The 22,289-nt window shown below is 38.5% G+C and overlaps 1 long non-coding RNA gene across 4 annotated transcripts in view; it reads left to right on the top strand.

Annotated features, from left to right (window-relative positions):
• The first annotated feature begins 9,678 nt into the window (after positions 1-9,678).
• The window catches only part of LOC121533569, a 55,003-nt gene continuing 42,392 nt past the window's right edge, over positions 9,679-22,289 (top strand). For 2 of the 4 annotated variants that reach the window (XR_005994474.1, XR_005994471.1), the window contains exons 1-2: positions 9,679-9,750; positions 18,797-18,839. This is a non-coding gene — a long non-coding RNA (uncharacterized LOC121533569). Of the gene's footprint in view, positions 9,751-16,307; positions 16,674-16,713; positions 17,447-18,796; positions 18,840-22,289 lie in introns of those variants that run through there. The other 2 variants (XR_005994473.2, XR_005994472.1) reach the window with 2 other exon arrangements.

Below are 22,289 nucleotides of genomic sequence, written 5' to 3'. Positions count from 1 at the left end.
CTGATCCTCAACACGGGGGCCCCTCAGGGGTGCATGCTCAGTCCCCTCCTGTACTCCCTGTTCACCCATGACTGCATGGCCAGGTACGACTCCAACACCATCATTAAGTTTGCGTACAACACAACAGTGGTAGGCCTGATCACCGACAACGATGAGACAGCCTATAGGGAGGTCAGAGACCTGGCCGTGTGGTGCCAGGATAACAACCTCTCCCTCAACGTGATCAAGACAAAGGAGATGGTTGTGGACTACAGGAAAAAGAGGACCGAGCACGCCCCCATTCTCATCGACGGGGCTGTAGTGGAGCAAGTTGAGAGCTTCAAGTTCCTTGGTGTCCACATCACCAACAACCTATCATGGTCCAAACACACCAAGACAGTCATGAAGAGGGCACGACAAAGCCTATTCCCCCTCAGGAGACTGAAAAGATTTGGCATGGGTCCTCAGATCCTCAAAAAGTTCTACAGCTGCACCATCGAGAGCATCCTGACTGGTTGCATCACTGCCTGGTATGGCAATTGCTCGGCCTCCGACCGCAAGGCACTACAGAGGGTAGTGCGTACGGCCCAGTACATCACTGGGGCCAAACTTCCTGCCATCCAGGACCTCTATACCAGGCGGTGTCAGAGGAAGGCCCTAAAAATTGCCAAAGACTCCAGCCACCCTAGTCATAGACTGTTCTCTCCGCTACCGCACGGCAAGTGGTACCGGAGCGCCAAGTGTAGGTCCAAAAAGCTTCTTAACAGCTTCTACCCCCAAGCCATAAGACTCCTGAACAGCTAATGAAATGGCTACCCGGACTATTTGCATTGTCCCCCCCCTCTTTTAAGCTGCTGCTACTCTCTGTTTATTTTCTATGCATAGTTACTTTACCTCTACCTACATGTACATATTACCTCAATTACCTCGACTAACCTGTTCCCCCGCACATTGACTCTGTACCGGTACCCCCTGTATATAGCCTCGCTACTGTTATTTTACTGCTGCTCTTTAATTGTTTTTTTATTTTTTTTTATTTTTTTTACTTAACACTTATTTTTCTTAAAACTGCATTGTTGGTTAAGGGCTTGTAAGTAAGCATTTCACCTGTTGTATTCGGCGCATTTTACAAATAAAAATAGATTAGATTTGATATGGTCTTACTGGAGGTATGGATAGGTCTAAAAAGGGCCTAAAATGGCCACTTTCATCATGATAAAAAATAAATGTTTGTGATACAAATGTAAAAAGCATGTCAAACATCCTTCCTCCCAAGGAAGTTTCTGTGAAAATTGCCAAAATAATCGTAGAAACCAAAAATATTTTCCACTCCTGCTGGCATGGAATTGCCCCTCTTTCTTCAGAAGTTTTGTCACTGTTTTTAATCATAGTTTTGTGGACTTTGTAAGTAAAGTCTATGTGAAAGCACTGTTGTACTGGAAGTGATAAAACTATCCAGAAGTTGTAGAACTTAGAACACCTAGCTACACATTGTAACGGTGATATGTGAATGCTGTTACACCTTAGCCAAAGATTTTTATAACTAAACCAAGATAGACCACAGCCTGTCGTTTCAATTGGGAACAAATGAGCCTGCGCCATAGTGGGCAGAACCAGCAAGGAGGTGGAGCCAAGCACAAGCTAGCGCAATCCTATTGGCGTGTTCAAGCATATATTTGCATATTTCCGTTGGGGCACGCCTAGTCTGTGAAGTGCACTGTGCAATAACTCAATTCACCTTTGCAGTCCTTCTAAACAATGCAATTTTTAGTAAAGCGTAAAGTCTACTAAACTTAGTCCACTCTGTTTGTAACATATTCTAGTTTTGGGAGCAGGAAACTGTATTGAGATCAAATGTTTCATTGATTAATAAATTAGCAGAATGTCGGCCAAAATCCATCTCGTTCCATCTTCTCCCAATGCCGGCCACTGGGCTTCCTCTCATTACCATATTTTGTAGTGAGTGGAAACGCCACCCGGATCATTCACATTTATACATCTGGTGAAATATCTGTCTCATTGTTCTATCTGTTCCTTAGCTACTGTAAAGTGTTGCAAGGAAATTTTCAACTAACCTGTTCTTGCCTATATTTTCCTCATTCTTCATTCGGGAAAAAAGTGTATTTGATAAATGTCTGTGTCCAGTTGTAGGTTTGTTGAAAAATTCCTTGCTACACTTTACAGTAAGGTGTAACGGCTTTATGGAAGCATTCACATATCACCATTACAATGTGTAGCTAGATAACACCCTGTATTCTCCAGCTTGCCCATGTTTTGTACAGTTTACAGATTATTTACAAGGAAACCGAAAACGATTATATATTTTAATACATTTTAATATTTTTTTTTATATCTGCCTCCCGACTGTTTGCCTATCAATGGGCCTAGAACCTGTAGTTTGATTAGATGTTACATTTGGATGATGGGTGGTAAATCATGTTGCATAATAACACTGTCTGATTCTTGAATTCTGTCGGTCTGTCTTTCTGCCAATGTGTCTTTCTATTTGTCTTTCTATCTGTCTGTCCTTGGCTAATTATCACATGTTCTTTGTCTGTGCAGTTTTATCCCTGTCTTAGTTCCACCCCATGTCTCCTTAATACCCTGAATGCCTCGCTTATAGGATCTCCCTAATGATAATCTCCCTGTTGCATGCTTTGAACACGGTGGGTCTTACGTCTGAAGATAAATATTATGGGCAATTCCATGGTAACAGAATGACGCTGAGACTCCGATTTTTCACTTTAAAAATATGCCAAACAAAAACTATTAATTGCAAAGTTAAACAAACCATTAACCTCTATGCACAAGGACTACTAACAATTTCCACTGAAAACTTTACAAAAACACATTTACTTGAAGAACAATGCAGATTTAAAGTTTGGTAACAGAATGATAGTAAAATCGCCCTCAGTCTTTTATGTGACAATGTTTTCCAATATCTTAAATATTTCTTAAATATCTACTCCGAATTAAGATTCAAAGATGTCTGCAGAAAGAATGGGGTGTCAACTATGATACAGTATGTCACCTTGAGTTTGATTTTGATTTTGATTTTTTTGTTTGTTATTGAACTAAAGTAAGTGAAGTGGATTAACACCCGTAAACATAGTGATGGTAACATGATCATGGATCCCTGATCTGTACAAACAAGACCACATTTGGTTGGTCCGGACCGCATCATGTCTGTACCAATCCTAGATGTCTATGTTTCACAAGTTTGGACATCACAGTACAGCACAGTACATCACAGTAGAGTAGAGAAGAGTTCAGTAGAGTAGAGTATAGTTCAGTCGAGTAGAGTATAGTATAGTTCAATTCAGTAGAGTATAGTTCAGTTCAATAGAGTAGAATATAGTTCAGTATATTTCAGTCGAGTAGAGTATAGTTCAGTTCAGTCGAGTAGAGTATAGTTCAGTTCGGTAGAGTAGAATATAGTTGAGTAGAGTATAGTTCAGTAGAGTAGAATATAGTTCAGTATAGTTCAGTCGAGTAGAGTATAGTTCAGTTCAGTCGAGTAGAGTATAGTTCAGTTCGGTAGAGTAGAATATAGTTGAGTAGAGTATAGTTCAGTAGAGTACAGTAAAGTATAAGATACTCTAGTGTGCTCTACTGTACTTTACTGTACTAAACTCTACTGCACAGTACTGTACTGTTTTGTATTGACCTATACTCCTATACTGTACTGCTCTGTGCTGTCCAAGCTTTTGAAACAGACATCTATGATTGGTTCAGATTTGGATTGACCAAATTTAAACTACTTTTCAACGTCCATGGACATCCGGTGTAGGTCGGTGTTCAGTGGGTGAGAGGGCTGGTTACAGTAAATGGAAAGAGAGGGGGCTCATGGGTAGGTGTGAGTAAGAGCTGGGAGCGGTGACATTAACGAGAGAGAGAGAGAGAGAGAGAGAGAGAGAGAGAGAGAGAGAGAGACAAATACTGAGCTATATTGTATGCTATATTGTATGCTAAAATAATACATATAATAATACAATTTCTCAGAGAAATAGATTTTGTTTAACATGTAATCAAAATTATTAGCACCCCTGTTTTCCGTTTGCACTGATTGGTTAGAGATGAGCCAATCACTGATGACTTTGTTTTGTACAACACCCCTCCTTTTGAAGTCCCCACAAACAACTTCAACAATGGCAGTCTTAGACTGGAGTATGTAGCGAATTAGAGCAGTGGAAGAATTCAGTTTGAGTCGTCTGGCAAGTACCCTACCCTTGCGAGGATAACGACACTGAGACCATTCCTCCATACAGAATCTCTACAGATCCTTGATATCCTTCGTCTGCGCTTATGGACTGCCCTCTTCAACTCAAGCCACAGGTTTTCAATGGAGTTCAAGTCCGGAGACTGAGATGGCCATTGCAAAATGTTGATTTTGTGGTCAATTAACAATTTCTTTGTGTATTTCTATGTGTACTTGGTTTTATTGTCTTGCTGGAAGATCCATTTGTGGCCAAGTGTCAGCATCCTGGCAGAGGCAAACAGGTTTTTGGCTAAAATGTCCTGGTACTTGGTAAAGTTCATGATGCCGTTGACCTTAACAAGTGCCACAGGACCAGTGGAAGCAAAATAGCCCCATAACATCAAAGATGCGCCACCATATTTTACCATAGGTACAGTGCATTCAGAAAGTATTCAGACCCCTTCCCTTTTTCCACACTTTGTTACATTACAGCCTTATTTTAAAATGGATACACACAATACCCCATAATGACAAAGCGAAAACAGGTTTTTAGACATTTCTGCCAATTTCTTAAAAATAAAAAACAGAAATACCTTATTTACATAAGAATTCAGACCCTTTGCTAAGAGACTCGAAATTGAGCTCAGGTGCATCTTTTTTTCTATTGATCATCCTTGAGATGATTCTACAACTTGATTGGATTACACCTGTCTATATAAGGTCCCACAGTTGACAGTGCATGTCAGAGCAAAAACCAAGCCATGAGGTCAAAGGAATTGTCCGTAGCGCTCCGAGACAGGATTGTGGCGAGGCACAGATCTGGGGAATGGTACCAAAACATTTCTGCAGCATTGAAGTTCCCCAAGAAGACAGTGGCCTCCATCATTCTTAAATGGAAGAAGTTTGGAACCACCAAGACTCTTCCTAGTGCTGGCCGCCCGGCCAAACTGAGCAATCGGGGGAAAAGGGCCTTGGTCAGGGAGGTGACCAAGAACCCAATGGTCACTCTGTGGAGATGGGAGAACCTTCCAGAAGGACAACCATCACTGTAGCGCTAGAGCCATCCTGTGAAAAATAAGGTGTCATTGCAGCAGGTGCATTCACACCTTAGCCCAGGGCTAAGAGCCTCCTTAGCCCTGGGCTAAGGGAGATTTTAGCCCTGGGAAAAGCAAGTGTTCACACTTGCACATTTTAAAGTGGGCTATAACCAACCTTAGCCCAGGGCTAGCTGGCCCTGCTCCGGAGCAGGGGGCAGACAGAGATTCTGGATCCTTGGGACGTCCAACTTTGACGTCACCACATTGAAGTTGAAATTTCAAATGGTTAAGGTAAGGGTTAAGGTTAGGGTTACAGTTAGGGTAAAATATATTTATTTATATTTGTCACATACACCACATACGCCCCTGGCACAAATTAGGGTTAAGTGCCTTGATCAACGGCACATTAACAGTTTTTATACCTTGTCGGCTAGGTTATTCGAACTAGCAACCTTTCGGTTACTGGCCCAATGCTCTAACCGGGTTAGGGTAAGGGTAGCGGTTAGGGTTTAGGGTAGGGACGTCCCAAGTATCCCGGATAGCACTAACCAATTTCCTAACTAACGGAGGAAGTTACTGTATTTCTGATTTCAGTTCGAGCAGGGCCTGTACGTTGTTTGTATGGGTAGGGCTTAAGCTTAAATCTAATGCCCCTGCAGGACTGTACATAGAATGTAACATTGGTCGCGTATTGTGTTTGTCCGTTAGCCCTGGGCTTGGATACAAGTCTGAATCCTTAGCCCAGGGCTAAAGCTTAGCCCAGGGTTAACAAATGCTTGTGTGAACACAGGCTAAGCTAGCCCAGGGCCACTGTTAGCCTGAAGCTAAAATAGCCTGGGGCTAAGAACAATGCAGTGTAAAAAGGCCTAATGTGTTTCACTGTAGCCTGTTTCAAACAAACAAACCTTTATTCCTTAAATAAATGTGTTTTGTTTTTATTTATTTTATATATCTGCCTCCTGATTGTTCCCTATAAATTGGTCTAGAATGTGTGATTTGCTCATATGTTACAGTTCTAAGTTGTCGGGTTTTAAAGATAAAGTCTGAGTCTGAGCTTGTCTAGCTAAGCCAGTGCTGGGGGAATAGTTTTGCAACAAGGACCTTTGTACGTGCCTCTAACCATCCGCAGTGTGGTGTGCTTGATCGCACTGATAAAGCATGGCCCACCACACTCACACACACACACACACACACACAGGTCCAGGCCATGCATAGAAATGACAGATCATCCTCTATAAAGCAGTCTCCTGTGTTCCTCCACTGGAGCATACAGAGCAAAACCTCCCAGATATTTTGCCAAAAAGCCATTCATGGCATTCAAATCTGAGTTTAGCATGTGTGTCCACTTGTTTGTGAGGTTCTTTTAAAAAGTTGATAAAATGTCCACTTTCTGCTAATTGGCAGCACAACTCTTGCTGAATTTTTGTTGGATGTTGTGCCCACAGAATGTATGCACAAGAGCATGTGATTTCAATCAGCATTGTGAAAGTTTGCGCCACCAGGCCTACAGCTTTGCCTGTAAATCACGACGAAAGGGCTAACACTTGAAAAACTCTTGAAAAGGTAGTGTAAAATTGTGTTTGATTATTGATTGTAGTGTTGTACAATCAATGGAGAAAGCGGGTATCTGGTCTACAGACCTGTATATGTGAGCTGCTGTATAAAGAGCTGCATTGTCCATACTGTGTAAGTAAAATCTCAATCTGCAATGTAGGCCTATGTGTTTCAAAGATTTGAGCAGGAGATTGATGTGTCTTTGAATTGTATCCCAATGTATTCTATGGACACCTACTGTATGGTTGGATCTATATCATCTTTCCAATAAACACATTTCAATATGCAAGAAAAATAGCACCTTGAAAAACACCTTCACTATCATCTTTAATACAAATGGTAATTCTTCAGACCTATTAACCATCTGTGTCCAGAAATTACTGGGAAATGGGCACAAATGAAATGGTAATATTCTGGGGGCCACAAGTGTCTCCCCCCTGCACCACTCAGGGGCCCCTCTGTTCCCACACCGCTTCCCTGTCTCCGTCCTAGGATGCTGCTGTGAATACAGTGGGCTTGTGGGCTGGCGGGAAAGAGGCCTTCCCATTGGACCGTCTTTGTTTGCCGCATGCATGTTATTCATGCCTTATTTGAATACATGCAAATGTGGCAGCGGTGGCCCTGTCAGTGGACCCTCCCACCTCCTGCACCTTTCTCTCCACTCACAGACTGCCTCCTCCGCTCTGCATGTGCATGGCACAGAGATAGCTATGGCAACCGAGGAGACTGGGACTGATTTGTCAGAGGGATTTAAAAGAGGAGTGAGATTCATGACTATGACATTTCAGACACTGCCATATCTCATGGGCAGCCTTGGGCAGGGAGGGAGGGACAGGGAGTAGGCTACAATGCAGAAAAATAGCCCCTGTAGAGACACTGCGCACAGTGCACAGACCCTCCCTATAACACTGCCGTTCATCGTCTGTACTGTACTGAATTGAATCAGAATCAAAATGCTCGGAGGTGCCAGATATGGTGGTGCCACATATCTGACTTTTCAAAGAGGATTGATTAACCAGTTGGCATCTGACTAGCACAGCGAGGGTGACATGTGGCAAGCAGCACATGAAAGTGTTTGCCTCCAAATCAAGCCTGTCCTATCTTATCACACTTTAACAGATCATAGATTCTCTCTTTCCTGTTTGTGCCTTCTTCACTCATTGGCAGACTAGTGTCTTCAGTCATTTAGCCAATAGCAAAATACAAATGTATCATTCTGCTTAACATGCAATTGAAGAGAGGAAATCAAGCTACAATCTCAGTTATGATAGCATTTTGTGTCTAATTTATGTGGGCCACCCTCAGTCTAACTAGGCCTAATAACGTTGTAATTGTAATGTAATAACATTTCTGCATGTTCAAGTAATTATTCATATTAAAATTGAGGTATATAGCTTTGGTTATCCTGGATGACCACCATCCACTTCATTTGATTCAGACTGGTTCTAAGCAAGGAACAACATCTGCATAGTGTATAGGTCAGTGTTTCCCTGTTCCTTCTTTATGAGACAACAATTATGTCCAAATGGCCACATCTGCAATAGGATGCAAGTGTTTCATAATCCTGAACAGTGAGAAATTAAATTAAACCATCAAATGACCACATATATTCACTTATTCATATCATCCCATAGTTTCCCTGATTAGGGGTTTAGACTACATAAATGCACCTAATTTTGGCATGACTCTGTGGCACGTTTGCTATAGGTTGTCCTCATACTGATTCAGGATTTTGACTACATGAATGAGTGCACATGTATCACGCATAATGACTTAAATGTACAACGGTAATTATATTATGCTGAGTGCTTCTTGGTGTTCATAGCATCCAGTAAGTAATCTTTTGTCGCACACACGTGTGTGTGTTTGTGTGTGTCAACACAAACGGCTGTGTTCTGAGTAACAGGAACTACTGTACATAGAATTATGAGATTGTAAACATGAGCCATGTACATTGTAAAACAAATAAAATCTTAAATGACCATTTAGACATGATTCGTTTTTTGTTTTGTTTTTTAAATGTTATTTCCAAGCCATTTTCTGTTACAGTATACATCCTAAATCTTCTTATACTTCATCTCTGATACTCTTCTCTACTGTTACCCTACCATTCCCTTTACTGACCATATAATAGGCCTGCTGTATGTTGAGACAGTGAAACTGAATGGGAATTTTAGAGTTACAATATGGTGGTTATTTTTGTTTTACATAATACATGGAGAAAGTGAAGCAGTTTAATTTTATTTTATTTCCTAACGCTTATCTACTCTACAGACCCCCTGATTTGATTCCAGGCTGTATCACAACCGGCCATGGTTGGGAGTCCCATAGGGCGGCGCACAATTGGCCCAGCTTCGTCTGGGTTTGGCCGGAGTAGGCCGTCATTGTAAATAAGAATTTGTTCTTAACTGACTTGCCTAGTTAAATAAAGGTTAAAAAAAAAATATGTTTGCAAAATGTTATCAGAATGTAGACCTCCCTCTGAATTTAAATATTCACTGATCAAATCTGTTCAATGTAATGGTTATGCTATTTCATTCACTTTATGGTTTCAAATCTGGCTATTGATCATTTTCGAGAGACCTTGATTTCATCCTCACATTCCACAAGGGGTGTAACTAGTTATAGCAAAATGGCTGGCACTACCAAAATGCCTAAATGGTAAAGAGAATATTTGAGGACTACCTCCCCCAACGAATTTTGCATATAGGCTTTGTTCCTATCTATACACATACGTGTTTTGAATGATAATTGTCTGCACAAGTCTCTGTGCTTGAACTTGACCGTCGGAATTGCATGGAAAGGAGAGGCGAATTTGGCCCTTGTTCCCTTCCTTTATGCTTCGGCAAGTTGTTCTCATTAGCATAAAATTCAGCCCGCTTGTAATTAAAGAGGGGAGGCAGATAGAATCCAGTCTTTTTTCTCATGGCAGGGAACGTATAAGCATCTCACTCTCTGCAGGAACTCTCCAGGACACACACTGTAAGTTTATCAACTTTATTCTTCTTCTTGCGCATATAGGCCTCAACGCAGGCTACTTTTTTTTGTTTTTTTGTATTCATTATGCATAGACTACCACATGTGCATTATTGGTTATAATTTCTGAGTAAACATTTTGCAATTAAACAATGTACGCTAAATTAATTACATTCTATGGGTATAATGTTGAGTCGTGCGTAATGCTACTAGATAATGTAATTATTCTGAATGTATTTCCTTCACACATTTTATGTTAGGCATATACGATTAATTCCATATTTTATATGTATGATTGCTGTGGAGAGACAAACATAGCCTATCAAGTTAAGATTATTAGCCTATTTCCATTTGTTATCAATCACATGGAATTCTTGTGAAATGGTAGGCCTACTCAAGTTCAGAGCAGTGCAAGTTGAGGTTGTTTTTTACATCACACTTATTTATTGATATGTCATTGATATATTCACATTGACACATGCAATGTATTTTCATCTCATGACTTATTGTTTCTGATGTCAGAATTGTGTAGACATAATCCAGAATTTGCCCAAAGTGAATGTGCTTACTCCGGTATCAAACTTCCCTCCAAATCTCCCTCCATTGAGGATATTAATTATATATTTATTGATGATACAGGTGGGTGTTATTGTTGCTAACACTTTCCGCAGATAGTACACTGCACATTGCAGGTCATAAGGCATGGCATCAGTGCAATAACTGCTCCCCTGACTCACTTGTGTTGGTGGCATAATGAGAGTTGATGTTAGATTTGGCTCAGGTTCTCCTTACTCAACTGTTTAGGTGGAGGTTGGTAGCTGTATCGTGGTAGAGAAGGGTGCATAGTAAAGTTTACTAGGCTTAGGCCCTGGCAGTAGTATTCATGTGTGCTATCTATGCAGGTATTTTTTCTGGTTTATAGGACATTGCATAACAATGAATTTGGTGTAAATCAAACTAGCTACATCTTATATATGTATGATTCACAAGTGGATTGAAGGGGCACGTGCTGTCCCTCTGCATAACATGCTCTGTAGATTTTTGAACTGATGTTACACTCCTAAACTTTGGCATTTCTCTGAGAATATCTTCAAAACGTCTCCCCCCTAAATAGCATGCAGGGATATTTTGATTCAATAGGCTATGCATTTGTGAGCATAGCTATGAGGCGGTTTCGTAGACTCATTTTACCCAGCAGTTAATCTTTTGATAATATTCTGAAGCTAATTTAGATTTTAAATTGAGCCCTATCATCAAAATAGCTCTTTATAGGCTATAGGCAGTTAGTACTAATTGGTGTAGGGTTAGCGGGCTAGGGCGGGATCGGGCGGGATCCCACCCTCAAATATTTGCTCTCTCTTTGACTTGATGCATGACCCATGAGACTCCTTAATGCCCTTATGTGAGGTCAAGCCCTTTGAAGTATGGCTATTACAATTCCCAAAAGTGGGACCCTTGATTTGGTCACTTGTAAACCATTGAACCTGTCTCTAGTGATTCAGTGGTGTTATGTGGTTATATCTGGTAGGATACATAAAAAACAGTGATTTATAGATTATGTTACATGCAGAATATTATAATTCATTCTGTGTCTATTGATTTGGGGGTCGATATGAAATGATGTCTATCAATGACTGATCAACTCACCACCCGAGTTGGGATTGATAGACACAAATGTATGGGACTAATCATTGTGCATGCTTTTACATCATTTAAAATGGGACGTTTGCCTTTTTATCACTCACTGGGTTAGGTTGGTCAATATTGATTCTGCTGTTACGCATTAGATTATAACATTTACATATAGCAGTTTAAATGCTCAAATTATAAGATAATTAAAACATGCATATATGATGGAAGGAAATTAATATGATTATAGTAATTTATTTCCTAATACTGCAGTGTGGCAGTTAACTGTTGCTGTATATCATTGTCTTTCTCCTCATCAGAGGGAAACAAGATAAAATAATTGTTTATTAAATTAAACTTCAAGTAGCCCTTTCCTGCAGTCAAATTACCTAGTGGCCACATGGGTGGAACGTTATTCATATTTTTCATAATTTCATAATGAATAAACATTTAAAAAAATTAAACACAGAAAATCTGGTGTTTCTATGTCAAACGGTTTGTTATATTTCAGTCTTCTGTGATGTGTATAAAGTGTAATATTGGGATGGAAACTCAAAATGTAATACATTTCAACTCTATATCTGACATGGTACAGGTGTCTTCTTTTTTTAAAGCCCATAACCATGTGTGTGAGGTGTATACTTTTGTTTCAAAGTAGATTTGTTTAAGACTATCAAGACACACTCTGTGTGACCCTGATTTAGCCCACTGCAGTAAATTAATGAAAGGAGTCAGCACAGTCCCTGTCATAATAATATGGTGAAATATACATAGTGTACATTTGGGATATTATAGCAAACCATATAAAGACAAGTAATCTGCAGTCGGGTAAGGTACATCAGAGGTATTCCACCAGTGTCCTCATCCAACAGAATCCAGTTACTCCAAATGAAGTGTTGCAGTTACAGATATATTACAGATATATAAGAGTTTAATACTGTATAATAAGTATCAAATATGTTTTGACTTTGTTTACATGGATAACATATTACTATTTCAAAAGCATAGAGATGTGTTGTGCATAAAGACACTGCAACTAGCAGGATCAGATTATCTCCGAGTCACAAGTACAGTAAATACACACTGCAATATGTTTCATTGTCCAATCAGGCATTAGGGCTTTTTGTTACTCTCTTTTTCTAAATGATCTTAGTGAATCCTGCTCCTCTGTCCAATCAATCCTAAAAATGGTATGCTCATAAATAAACAAGATTATTTTGAGTCTACCCCTGAAGGAACTTTTGCTGTGAGATTATATGTCCCATCCAAATTACTTGCTAGATTATTGATAGTTCAGATAATGATAAATATCTTATATTAGATTGATCATATACTCCCGTATGTTTCACTTAATTGGAAAAGTGGTAACATGATCGTGTTCTTTGATAAATAGAAATATAATTATTGGATCAGGTGTTCCCAACAGATCACATATAAAACGGAGTCTCAATTTAAATGCACCTTCAATTTTAATGGCATTGCTGTAATAGTGAACCTCTTTTTCCTGTAGCTGGGCAGCAAGTGTCTAATTTATGTGGCTCGCATAGGTTTTACCACACCCCTTTTCAACGAGAAGTAATATTGCTCTGCTCTTATGCTAGGTTGAAACATGAAAAATTATGAAAACCGACTTTTCAATATAGGAATGCAACAATACTGCTTTATAAGCATATGAATTATAAACCCCTTAGATTTTTTAATCTATGTTAGCATGACATTTGATAAAATAGTTCAAATTATTCTTCACTATGTTAAATAAAAGTCAATGCAGAATCATATAGTTAATGTTAGGTTACCACAATTTCCATTGGCCTATACTTTTACAAAATAAACATCAGAAAATATCAGCAGATTGACATTCAATTCTCGGTTGTTAGCTTTGTTTGATTCACTTTCGATAAATGCATAGATCTCCTCACCAACTATCTTGATAGAATTTGATTGTAGTCGGTTCCAGTAGGCGACAGGTTTTTCAGGCGTTTTCATTCATCTTACTGTAACACTCGGGACATTCCAGCCACCTGTCCCATCCACATGTATGAATATATACACCATTACTAACTTGTAATAATCTATGCATTGTGTGGGACACATGATATCAGGTGTTGGGTGGGGAAACTTTAAATTTAGCATGTTTTAGTAGTCTAGTGTTTATTCACGATAGGCCAATACAGGCCTTAGCTTCTGTGATCTTCTAGCTATTTGACCCTCCAACTGTATGTGTTCTTATGGGGATTTTTCGATAACACAACATGACTCCAATTTGGTTTTCTTTATATTTAAAACACCGAGTATAATCAAATGACGTTTTAATTGTTATCTGAGTTATAGTAAAATCATGTCACCTGGACTCTTCTTCCACCATACTTGTTTAACTTTTCATTTATGATTCTACTTGTATCCATTTTATGTCATCCACATTATTATTTAAGAAAACGTTTAATTGAGTGAAATTAAAGAAATTACCAAATGTGATTAGGCCTATATCCAATAAAAATATGCAAAATGATGTGTTTCGTCTGCTTATAGATGGCTACAAATATGCTACTAATTGCTACGACTAATAATTATACTTTCCTTACAATGTAATGAATGCCATTTCATTTTGTATAACAGGTTATTCATCAATGTTAATCAGATATCGTGCATTCTATAGACTAGTACTTTCGTCCGATGGGCGTCGCTGTTTCTGCAGTTGCTTTAGTCCTTGCTTGAATCCTTTTTCTTGGGGTGGATTATGATTTAAACAAAATTGCCAGTTTCGAGATAGGCTACTCAGATACATGCTGAAATTCGTGAGTCACAAAAACTGTCATGTAGGCTTATTTTATAGGCTTATATTCATACTGATTGATCAATGTCTAGTTGCTGTACTTTCAATAGGAGCTATTCAAGCCAAAAATCAGCCTATGCAAGGCATAGATAGGCCTGTTACTGATGTTACAGTAAGATAAATGAAGTCTGCTACCACGCGATACCATGTATTAGGTGAAATGCTGCAATTTAATTTGGAATAAATTAACAGTTCATATCAGGTTTATACTAAATATTGCACCTATAATTCAATATAAATATGTTGTGAATATTATAATAGTAATAATAGATCCTAATATGTTTGATTTGAAGACTATTTAGGTTATTGCAGGCGTTGCGGTTGTGTGAAGTGTAGGCTGTCTGGCATCCCTGACCAACAAAAAAAGAAGAATCGTCACCAGGTCCTGATTGGCTCGCTCCGACTGGCCGTTAGTTATTCGATATCCTTCATGGAATAACTATAGATTACATTCAGGAGTTCCATTTTGCCTCGAAGTTATAGCCTGCTGATAATTAGATAAATTAATCCGTGGATTTACATCGGTTAATAAACGTAGCCTATATTCTTTCTTTTTTTATTCAACGACTCATTTTGTCCAATTGGTTCCTTATATACACTGAGAATAAAGCACGGTTACAAAATGTAGAGGCCCAAGTTAGGGGCCAGCTCATTCAGAAGAGTTCTGCTGCCCTTGACATTGATCGTTAAAGATCATGATTATTATCAAAATCGAATTGTTTCTCAAAGTGACATTGAGTTGCAGCAATTATTGACGTTTTTAATTCAAATGTAATCGAAAGATGTAGATTATGACATTATTATTATTATTAATAATATTATTATTATACTTTTACCACTTTTCTTTGCATCGTTAAAACTATCTCTGGTCAGATGAGCTGAGAAAAAGACTGTAAAGACAGTCAATCGAACGAAACGCTTTGGATATGAATATTATCTATTTTATTGACTGACCATGACTTTCCAATGTAAAAAAAAAATTTATAAATTTTTTTTTTAATTAATGCTAAATATAGGCAATGCTAAACTACCTTTCTCGTGCAGGTGTCTATAGGCCTATTAAGTAATTAATTTCAACATAATTATTTTTTGTCAGAGGCCTTCAAACTTTGCAAAGGTTGTCATTTGTTATTACCGTGGCCTAATTGATCAATTTGATGCCTATTATATTCAGATATTCAACATAGAGAAATGAAGAGAAATTTCAGAGCCTCAGTAGGATGTAGTCTTCAAATTTTAATCATGATAAATGCCATGATCTAATATGAGGAGAACTCAATCAAATATGTTGAGGCAAGCTGATCGACTTGTTGCTTGTTGTAGTTCTGAATAAAAACACACACATACACACACACACACACATAAACACATACACACATATATACATACATACATACATACATACATACATACATACATACATACATACATACATACATAAATACATACCTGGCCTTTTGAAGAAACAGAAAAAATAACATGCTACATGTGTATAGGCCTATTATAGTTTTTAGTGTAAAGAAATGTAAGGACACATTAAATGAAACAGACATCTCGCTCTCAAAATGTTTTACATTTACATTTTAGTAGACGCTCTTATCCAGAGCGACTTACAGTAGTGAGTGCATACATCTTCTAATGTGTTTTCGTACTGGTCCCACGTGGGAATCGAACCCACAACCCTGGCGTCGGAAGTGCCATGCTCATCCAACTGAGACACATTGCTATTTGCCAAAGTATCAACCATAGCTACATACAAAAAATGCACAAAACGTTGTTTTTGCCAATAAACTGAAACCTTTCACGATACCATTGAATCGTCTAAGGAGGGTAACCGATCCCGATTCCTGACGTAAGCACGTATTCACTCACGTAATAAAATATGAGGATCTTTGAATAGCACGTATCTTTCAACTCAACGCGGAAGCCACCTGCAATCAGGCTATCCTTCGTTTTTTCGAATGCTCATTTATTACAATCGTTAACTCTGTGATCGCATGAGAAAACACTCTTCAACAGCACACGGTTATGCACGGTCTCAGGATCGAGACGTAGCCACGGAGCCCCACGTAAGGCAACGTGACCCAGAACCCATAGAGGAAATCATTATTTCTCCTAGTGGTCCTCGACTAGAGGCTGCAGTCAGTGCTTCGCTCATTTGCTCGGCTGTTAGAAAGGAAACGGTGTCTTATACACTTCTAATAATTGCGCTTGCATGTTCCTTGTCATTTCTAAACGGGACTAAAGGCTTGGTGCGTATTCTCTGTCTAGCGCTGTGACTCTGTGAATAGGCAAGCAGTTGACGTAAGTGTTATTTCAAGCAACAAGGCGCAGCACCGGGACCCGTGGTTGCAGTGACTGGTCCCTCTCGGCTGATGCGATGATGCTGAAATGTAGGCCAGCAATTATTAGAACTGTGCCATGCCGCCTTTCTGCGAGGATTGAAAGAGAGTCGACTTGAAAGAAGGTGGAGTTGGATGATGGAGTTGTGATTGTAGCGTATGTTAAGTTTTTTTTAAAGGAAACAATTGAAGGGTAAAAGTTAAGATTCACTTAGAGTTGTAGCTGGCTGGCATTTGTGGTGTATTGCGTCTTGACGAGTGATGGGAAAAGGCTTTCAAGCATTCTATTTCTCTGCTCATGGATCCAAGTCGTGTTGGGTCCCTCCTATAGGTCTCTCTACTTCTGCATCCACTCATCTCGCCTCTCTCTCACACTAGCCTACCCATCTATCTCTGTCTCTTGTCTAGCGAATGATTCAGAAAAAGATCATGGGCGTAACTAAAAGGGGAAAAGGAGCATTCACACAGATTTGGAACTATGGACAATGAATAGAGGAGCAGAACTGTTTGGGTTTCTGGACACGTCCACGCCAGGCAGGCCCGTGAGGGGGACCAACGACATGTGGTGCGCGACTGACTGGCAGTCTGGACACTTAAACAAATCAGAGAGTCGTTTGGCTAGTTTGCTTGTCTCAGGCCACTCAAGCAAAAGTAGGCTAATGCCAGTGTTTGTAGTAAACTGCTCCGGATTGTATTGACTCATTGCATACCTTTGCTCTATTTCAAAGTGCATCTATGCAAGATAGCTCCGGGGTTGTTTCTCGCTGGACAAAATCGTATAGCTGTAGCAAACTCTACACTGCTGCTGCAGAGCTCGAGCTTTTCTATCGTCAAAAATTCTATAGCCTAACTGAAATTCAATGTGGACATCAGTAACGCCTATTTTATTGGAGTCACGGTATGTAAGTATGCATGCGATTTATAATAGCATCGGGTGTCAATCCTACTTGAGTTGGGTATAAGATCAATACAATTTCAAGTTTGGTGCTACTTTGGTATTGCTTAGGTAGGCCTGTTACCCTTCTTTTTCTCTTCTCTTTTTACTTATTACAAAAGCAGCCTATAAATTCATATTTGTCCTAATAATAGCCTAATAACAGCATTATAATCCACTTGCATTTATTGTTAGTTTTTATTATTTATTAAAGTAGTTTGAAATTATATAGGGCTACACATTTTTACTTCCATTGAAAAGTAAGAAAACATTAACAGTATGTCCATGTTAATATGTCATGTCTTAACGGAATCGTCAATTGTGCAGTCCGCGGAGTAATGATGGGGCGAACGGAGTGGCCCCAGCGCTGGCGTTTAAAGCAAACAGTTGTGCGATTGTTAGGAGAGCCTGGGAAAATTTTCTGGGGTCTGGGAGGTGGAGTGTCTTGACGCCAGACCCTCTTGTTAAGAAGACTTCTCTGCTCCCAGACACCATTGTCATGATAATGAGCGCCAGCACGTTGTTGAACTTGATGTTGACTTTCTTTGGGGCTACATATTTCTCGGTCACTTGTTTGTGGGAAAATCTTCTCTGGAGCTACAGTGTGAAATTAATTAATCAGGCCTTTGCAGCGGACAACAATAGAGCCCAGAGAATCTTGGCAACACACAAAATACTTTTATTATTTTTGATTAACTTTATTTTTCCAAGCCTCAAGAGAACCGCGAAAAATACTATCTATAGATATTCTCGGTTTATATATATTTTTAGGACATTTGAAATACAGATCAGCTTACATTTTTTGTTATGTGATGGTAGGCCTATATTATTTATCTTAGTCTAGCTGCCTGGACTTGTTTTTATTCTGAACTATATTTGTGGATCAAAAAAGTTTAATTGCGTTCTAAATGGGCAAAGGATTTGCAATTGAGTGGTAGCAGGTGTGTGTGTGTGTGTGTACACTCTCCTCTCTCCTATCCCCTCTCTCTCCCTTTACACACTGGGTAAAGGGATGCATGTTACTGTAATTTTCACATTGAAAACGAGATAATATTTATAAGTAGACTAAGCATGTACAATGTTCTCCTTCACAAAATAGTTGTACTCTTGTCGTTTAAAATCAGCTACTAAAATAGTCCTGCCTATATGTCATCTTTGGTGCATTTTGGAATGTGCACCATCTGAATACATAAGTACACCTGTGTATGTGTAACATCAACTTTTATATATATATATATATATATATATATATATATATATATATATATATATATATATATAGTTGACATTGTATTTTATGCTTATATTCAACAGGTATCAGGTGCTGAAATCTGAGGAAGACTTTCATACAAGCAAGGTAAATCATTTCTATGCTATTTTTTTGCGGTAAATTTGTCAGTTTTAAACTAGTAGGCTAACATTGCTTTAGCTGTGATATTTAGGGTTTATTCATTTCTGAAGAATAGGAGAAGAAACATAAATCATGTTGGATTTTGTGCACCTATGGTAATATTGGCATTAGCCATAGCTATACCACTTATGTTATTTTATCGATGTGGGGTGAAAGTTAAAGTGTGTGAATAATGTTAAATAAATGTTTATTGTATAGGCTACTGTATTGCATAAAGTCAGTTGTAGGCTACGCTTTTTGGTAGCCTATTCAGTTAGCTTATATTTCTAAAAGCCTACTGTTCATGTTAGGCTAGAAATCCTATGCGAGTACTGGGATATACAACTTTGCAAAGTCCCAATCTACCTCGAGACCTATGTTATCATTGTATAAATGACAACGATGTATGGGGTGGATTTATACGATAGTGGACTATTCGTACATTCAAGTCGAAGCTGCTATCAGCGACAGCAGCATAAAACTAACAGAGGCTGATTAGTTTCAGGACCTATAGACGCTTTCATTCTAACGGCTCTTTTTATAGTTTCTATAGCTAGCCCATCTCAAAGACATATGATTATTTTAGAACTAAGTTTTAATTCTTGTTAAGAGGAGCCGGTTATTCGATGATAGGACGAAATAGGAAATGGGCTAAACGGGGCCAACTCCTACTTTGCCATGACCAATGAGCAATATGAATAGAACACAATTTTCGAGCTATTTACATTGTAAAGTTATATATATTATCGTAACATTATTGATTGAACAATATAGTGTAGAATACTATTAATCATTGTAAAATGTATGCAACCTTTATCAACTTAGCCTAGGCTACTTCTATTATTTAGGCTTACTATATGGCGATGACAGGCACATTAGTAAAATAATAGCTCAAATGTAAGGCACTGCCGAAAATAGTTTCCTCTATAAATGTATAGGTTACCAGAACCGTGCGTCCAGCCATACAGAATAGGCTATGCCATGTGGACAGTGCACCTATCATGGAAGCCTATAAAACAGGACATGACGAAGGAAGGGGGCGTGTCTGGTCCTTTGATGGGCCATAATGAATTCACTTGAGGCTGAATTATGAGGTGGTTCTGCACCAAGGAAAGAGGAGGGCCTGGAAGTATTCAAAAACAGTACGTTTTTTATACTGTTTACTGTACCCAGATATAGGCCTACTGTATAGGCCTACTACCCGTCACCTGTACAAAATAAGGAAGGTAAGACAAAAAACAAAGATGAAATATGAAACTATTGTCATAACGCTCATTTATGCTTTATCTGACATTTACAGGTGCAAATGTTGCTTTATAAAGCTTTAGAAAGACTAATTCAGGACCCATGCATAAATGACCGTTTCAACACACTCAAGACAACAAATTCAACAATTTCTCATCTATGGTCTACCTGGGGCAAAAGGTTGATGGTTTGAATCCCCGAGCCGACTATAGTAAAATCTGTCGATGAGCAAGTCACTTAACCCTATTTGCTCTGGATAAGAGCGTCTGCTGAATGATGTAAATGTATAGTCTCCCATTGGCCATAAGTTCACCTATAATGTCAGGTATTGAGGTTTACATGTTACTCAAATGAAATATTATTGTTGTAGAAAAGTAATTTATAGGCCTGTCATCACTGGTGAACATGCTTCGATCTACTTGCTTATGTCTTCAACAAAATTTCACCGAAACGATCTTATCTGCTTGTTTCTTTGGTTAATATTGTAAATATATTGATTGCAATCCCAGAACAGCAACAAATCTACCCCTGATACATTTACCTAAACAAATAACCTACTATAGATAATTATCTGCAACCGATCTATATAAGGTTAGTTAGCGAAAAATCTTACCTTGAGAGAATTCAATTCGTATACTTTTGAAGTGTATATTTGTGTTTTTTTATAGGTAATAATGCAGTAACTCTAGTTCATTGCACACCATGCATTACACGTAAAGGTCATTTATATATTTATTGATGTTTTTGTGAATATTTAAGTAATTAAATGTTTTCATGAAGTTCTCCATAGTAGCCTAGATTGCTAACTGTTTCCAATGGCTATCAAAAACCATTAGGGCCCATTATTGCGATTGGAGAAATATGCTATTTTTTTTACTTTTGAGAAAATATTTAGGCTAATAACACATCCTTGTTAAAAATCTAAGAATTGTACCCTAAATCATGTTAAAGTCTATTACTTTAAATGCCTAGATGAAAGTCTATTACTTTAAATGCCTAGATGATATGTTTAGTCTAATGATCTTTTAACCTTCCAATTATGAAACGAATATAAATTATTCAGTATGGATTGATGACAGTGGTTATATCCCCTGAAAGAAAACCTTGTTATAACTTTGTCATAGACTGGTTTGGTCTGTTACTGTAAAAATCAACTAGCATAATAAGTTAATATGATAATAATCATAATATTGGCAAATCAAGTCATTTCTTCCATTGTTGGCGCCCCTATAATATTGCAATGATAGATTTCTGAAAATAGTTAATGTGACATTAGCACAAAGTCGCTTCAAGGCCTATATATTCATAACAGCATATGAATCATTCTCACCATTGTATAAAGTATAATTAAAGTGTGGGTGTTATTGAAGGAGTAGCCAAGAAGGCTACATTGTAGATCATATACGTTTTCGAATGCGTGAAAAACAAATCGAATTTTGGTTTTGTGTAAGAGTAATGCATAAAGCTTTGGAACGTACTGTGCGTGATTAAATTTCACATGACATTCACATTGTCATACTGTACTGTAGTTTTAGGCTATACATAACTAGATAAGGTCTGTGTTTTCCTTACCGTCATGCATGAGACGGTTTCGACCTTTGAAATTCAAGTTAATGTGTAGGGCTAATATCAATAGTGGGAATTTGGCCTATTGGCTAAGGGTCGCCTCAAAATATTAAAACCGATAGATACTTTTTAAATTCGCGCTATTATTCACCTGAATGAAACAAGGTTGTGGGCCTACAGTAGAGTCAGGCTTGTCCCATGTATGAGAGACTCGTTATAATGCTTTGTAATTTTGATTCAGTGAAATGGTTCATTCCATTGTCTGGCCTCGGTTTTACATTTCGCATATGGGAGATTCCATTTTCTCATGAAGAATAGGGGATGTCTCAGCAGAATCAAACATCGTCCATTGGTGGCCTATAGCCTACTATTTTACTATTGCACTTTCACGTCATTGATACACCTATATTTATTGTATAACTTTAAGGTGTGTGTGTGTGTGTGTGTGTGTGTGTGTGTGTGTGTGTGTGTGTGTGTGTGTGTGTGTGTGTGTGTGTGTGTGTGTGTGTGTGGAGACTGTTGTAGTTATAAACATGTAGTTAATTATAAGCTCGGTTAGGCCTACTATGTAATTATCCCTCACAAACGCAATTCCACACTTCTCAA

The sequence above is a fragment of the Coregonus clupeaformis genome, chromosome 20 (genome assembly GCF_020615455.1).
Source record: "Coregonus clupeaformis isolate EN_2021a chromosome 20, ASM2061545v1, whole genome shotgun sequence".
Lineage (NCBI taxonomy): Eukaryota > Metazoa > Chordata > Actinopteri > Salmoniformes > Salmonidae > Coregonus > Coregonus clupeaformis.
This window is presented reverse-complemented; position numbering and strand designations above follow the sequence as displayed.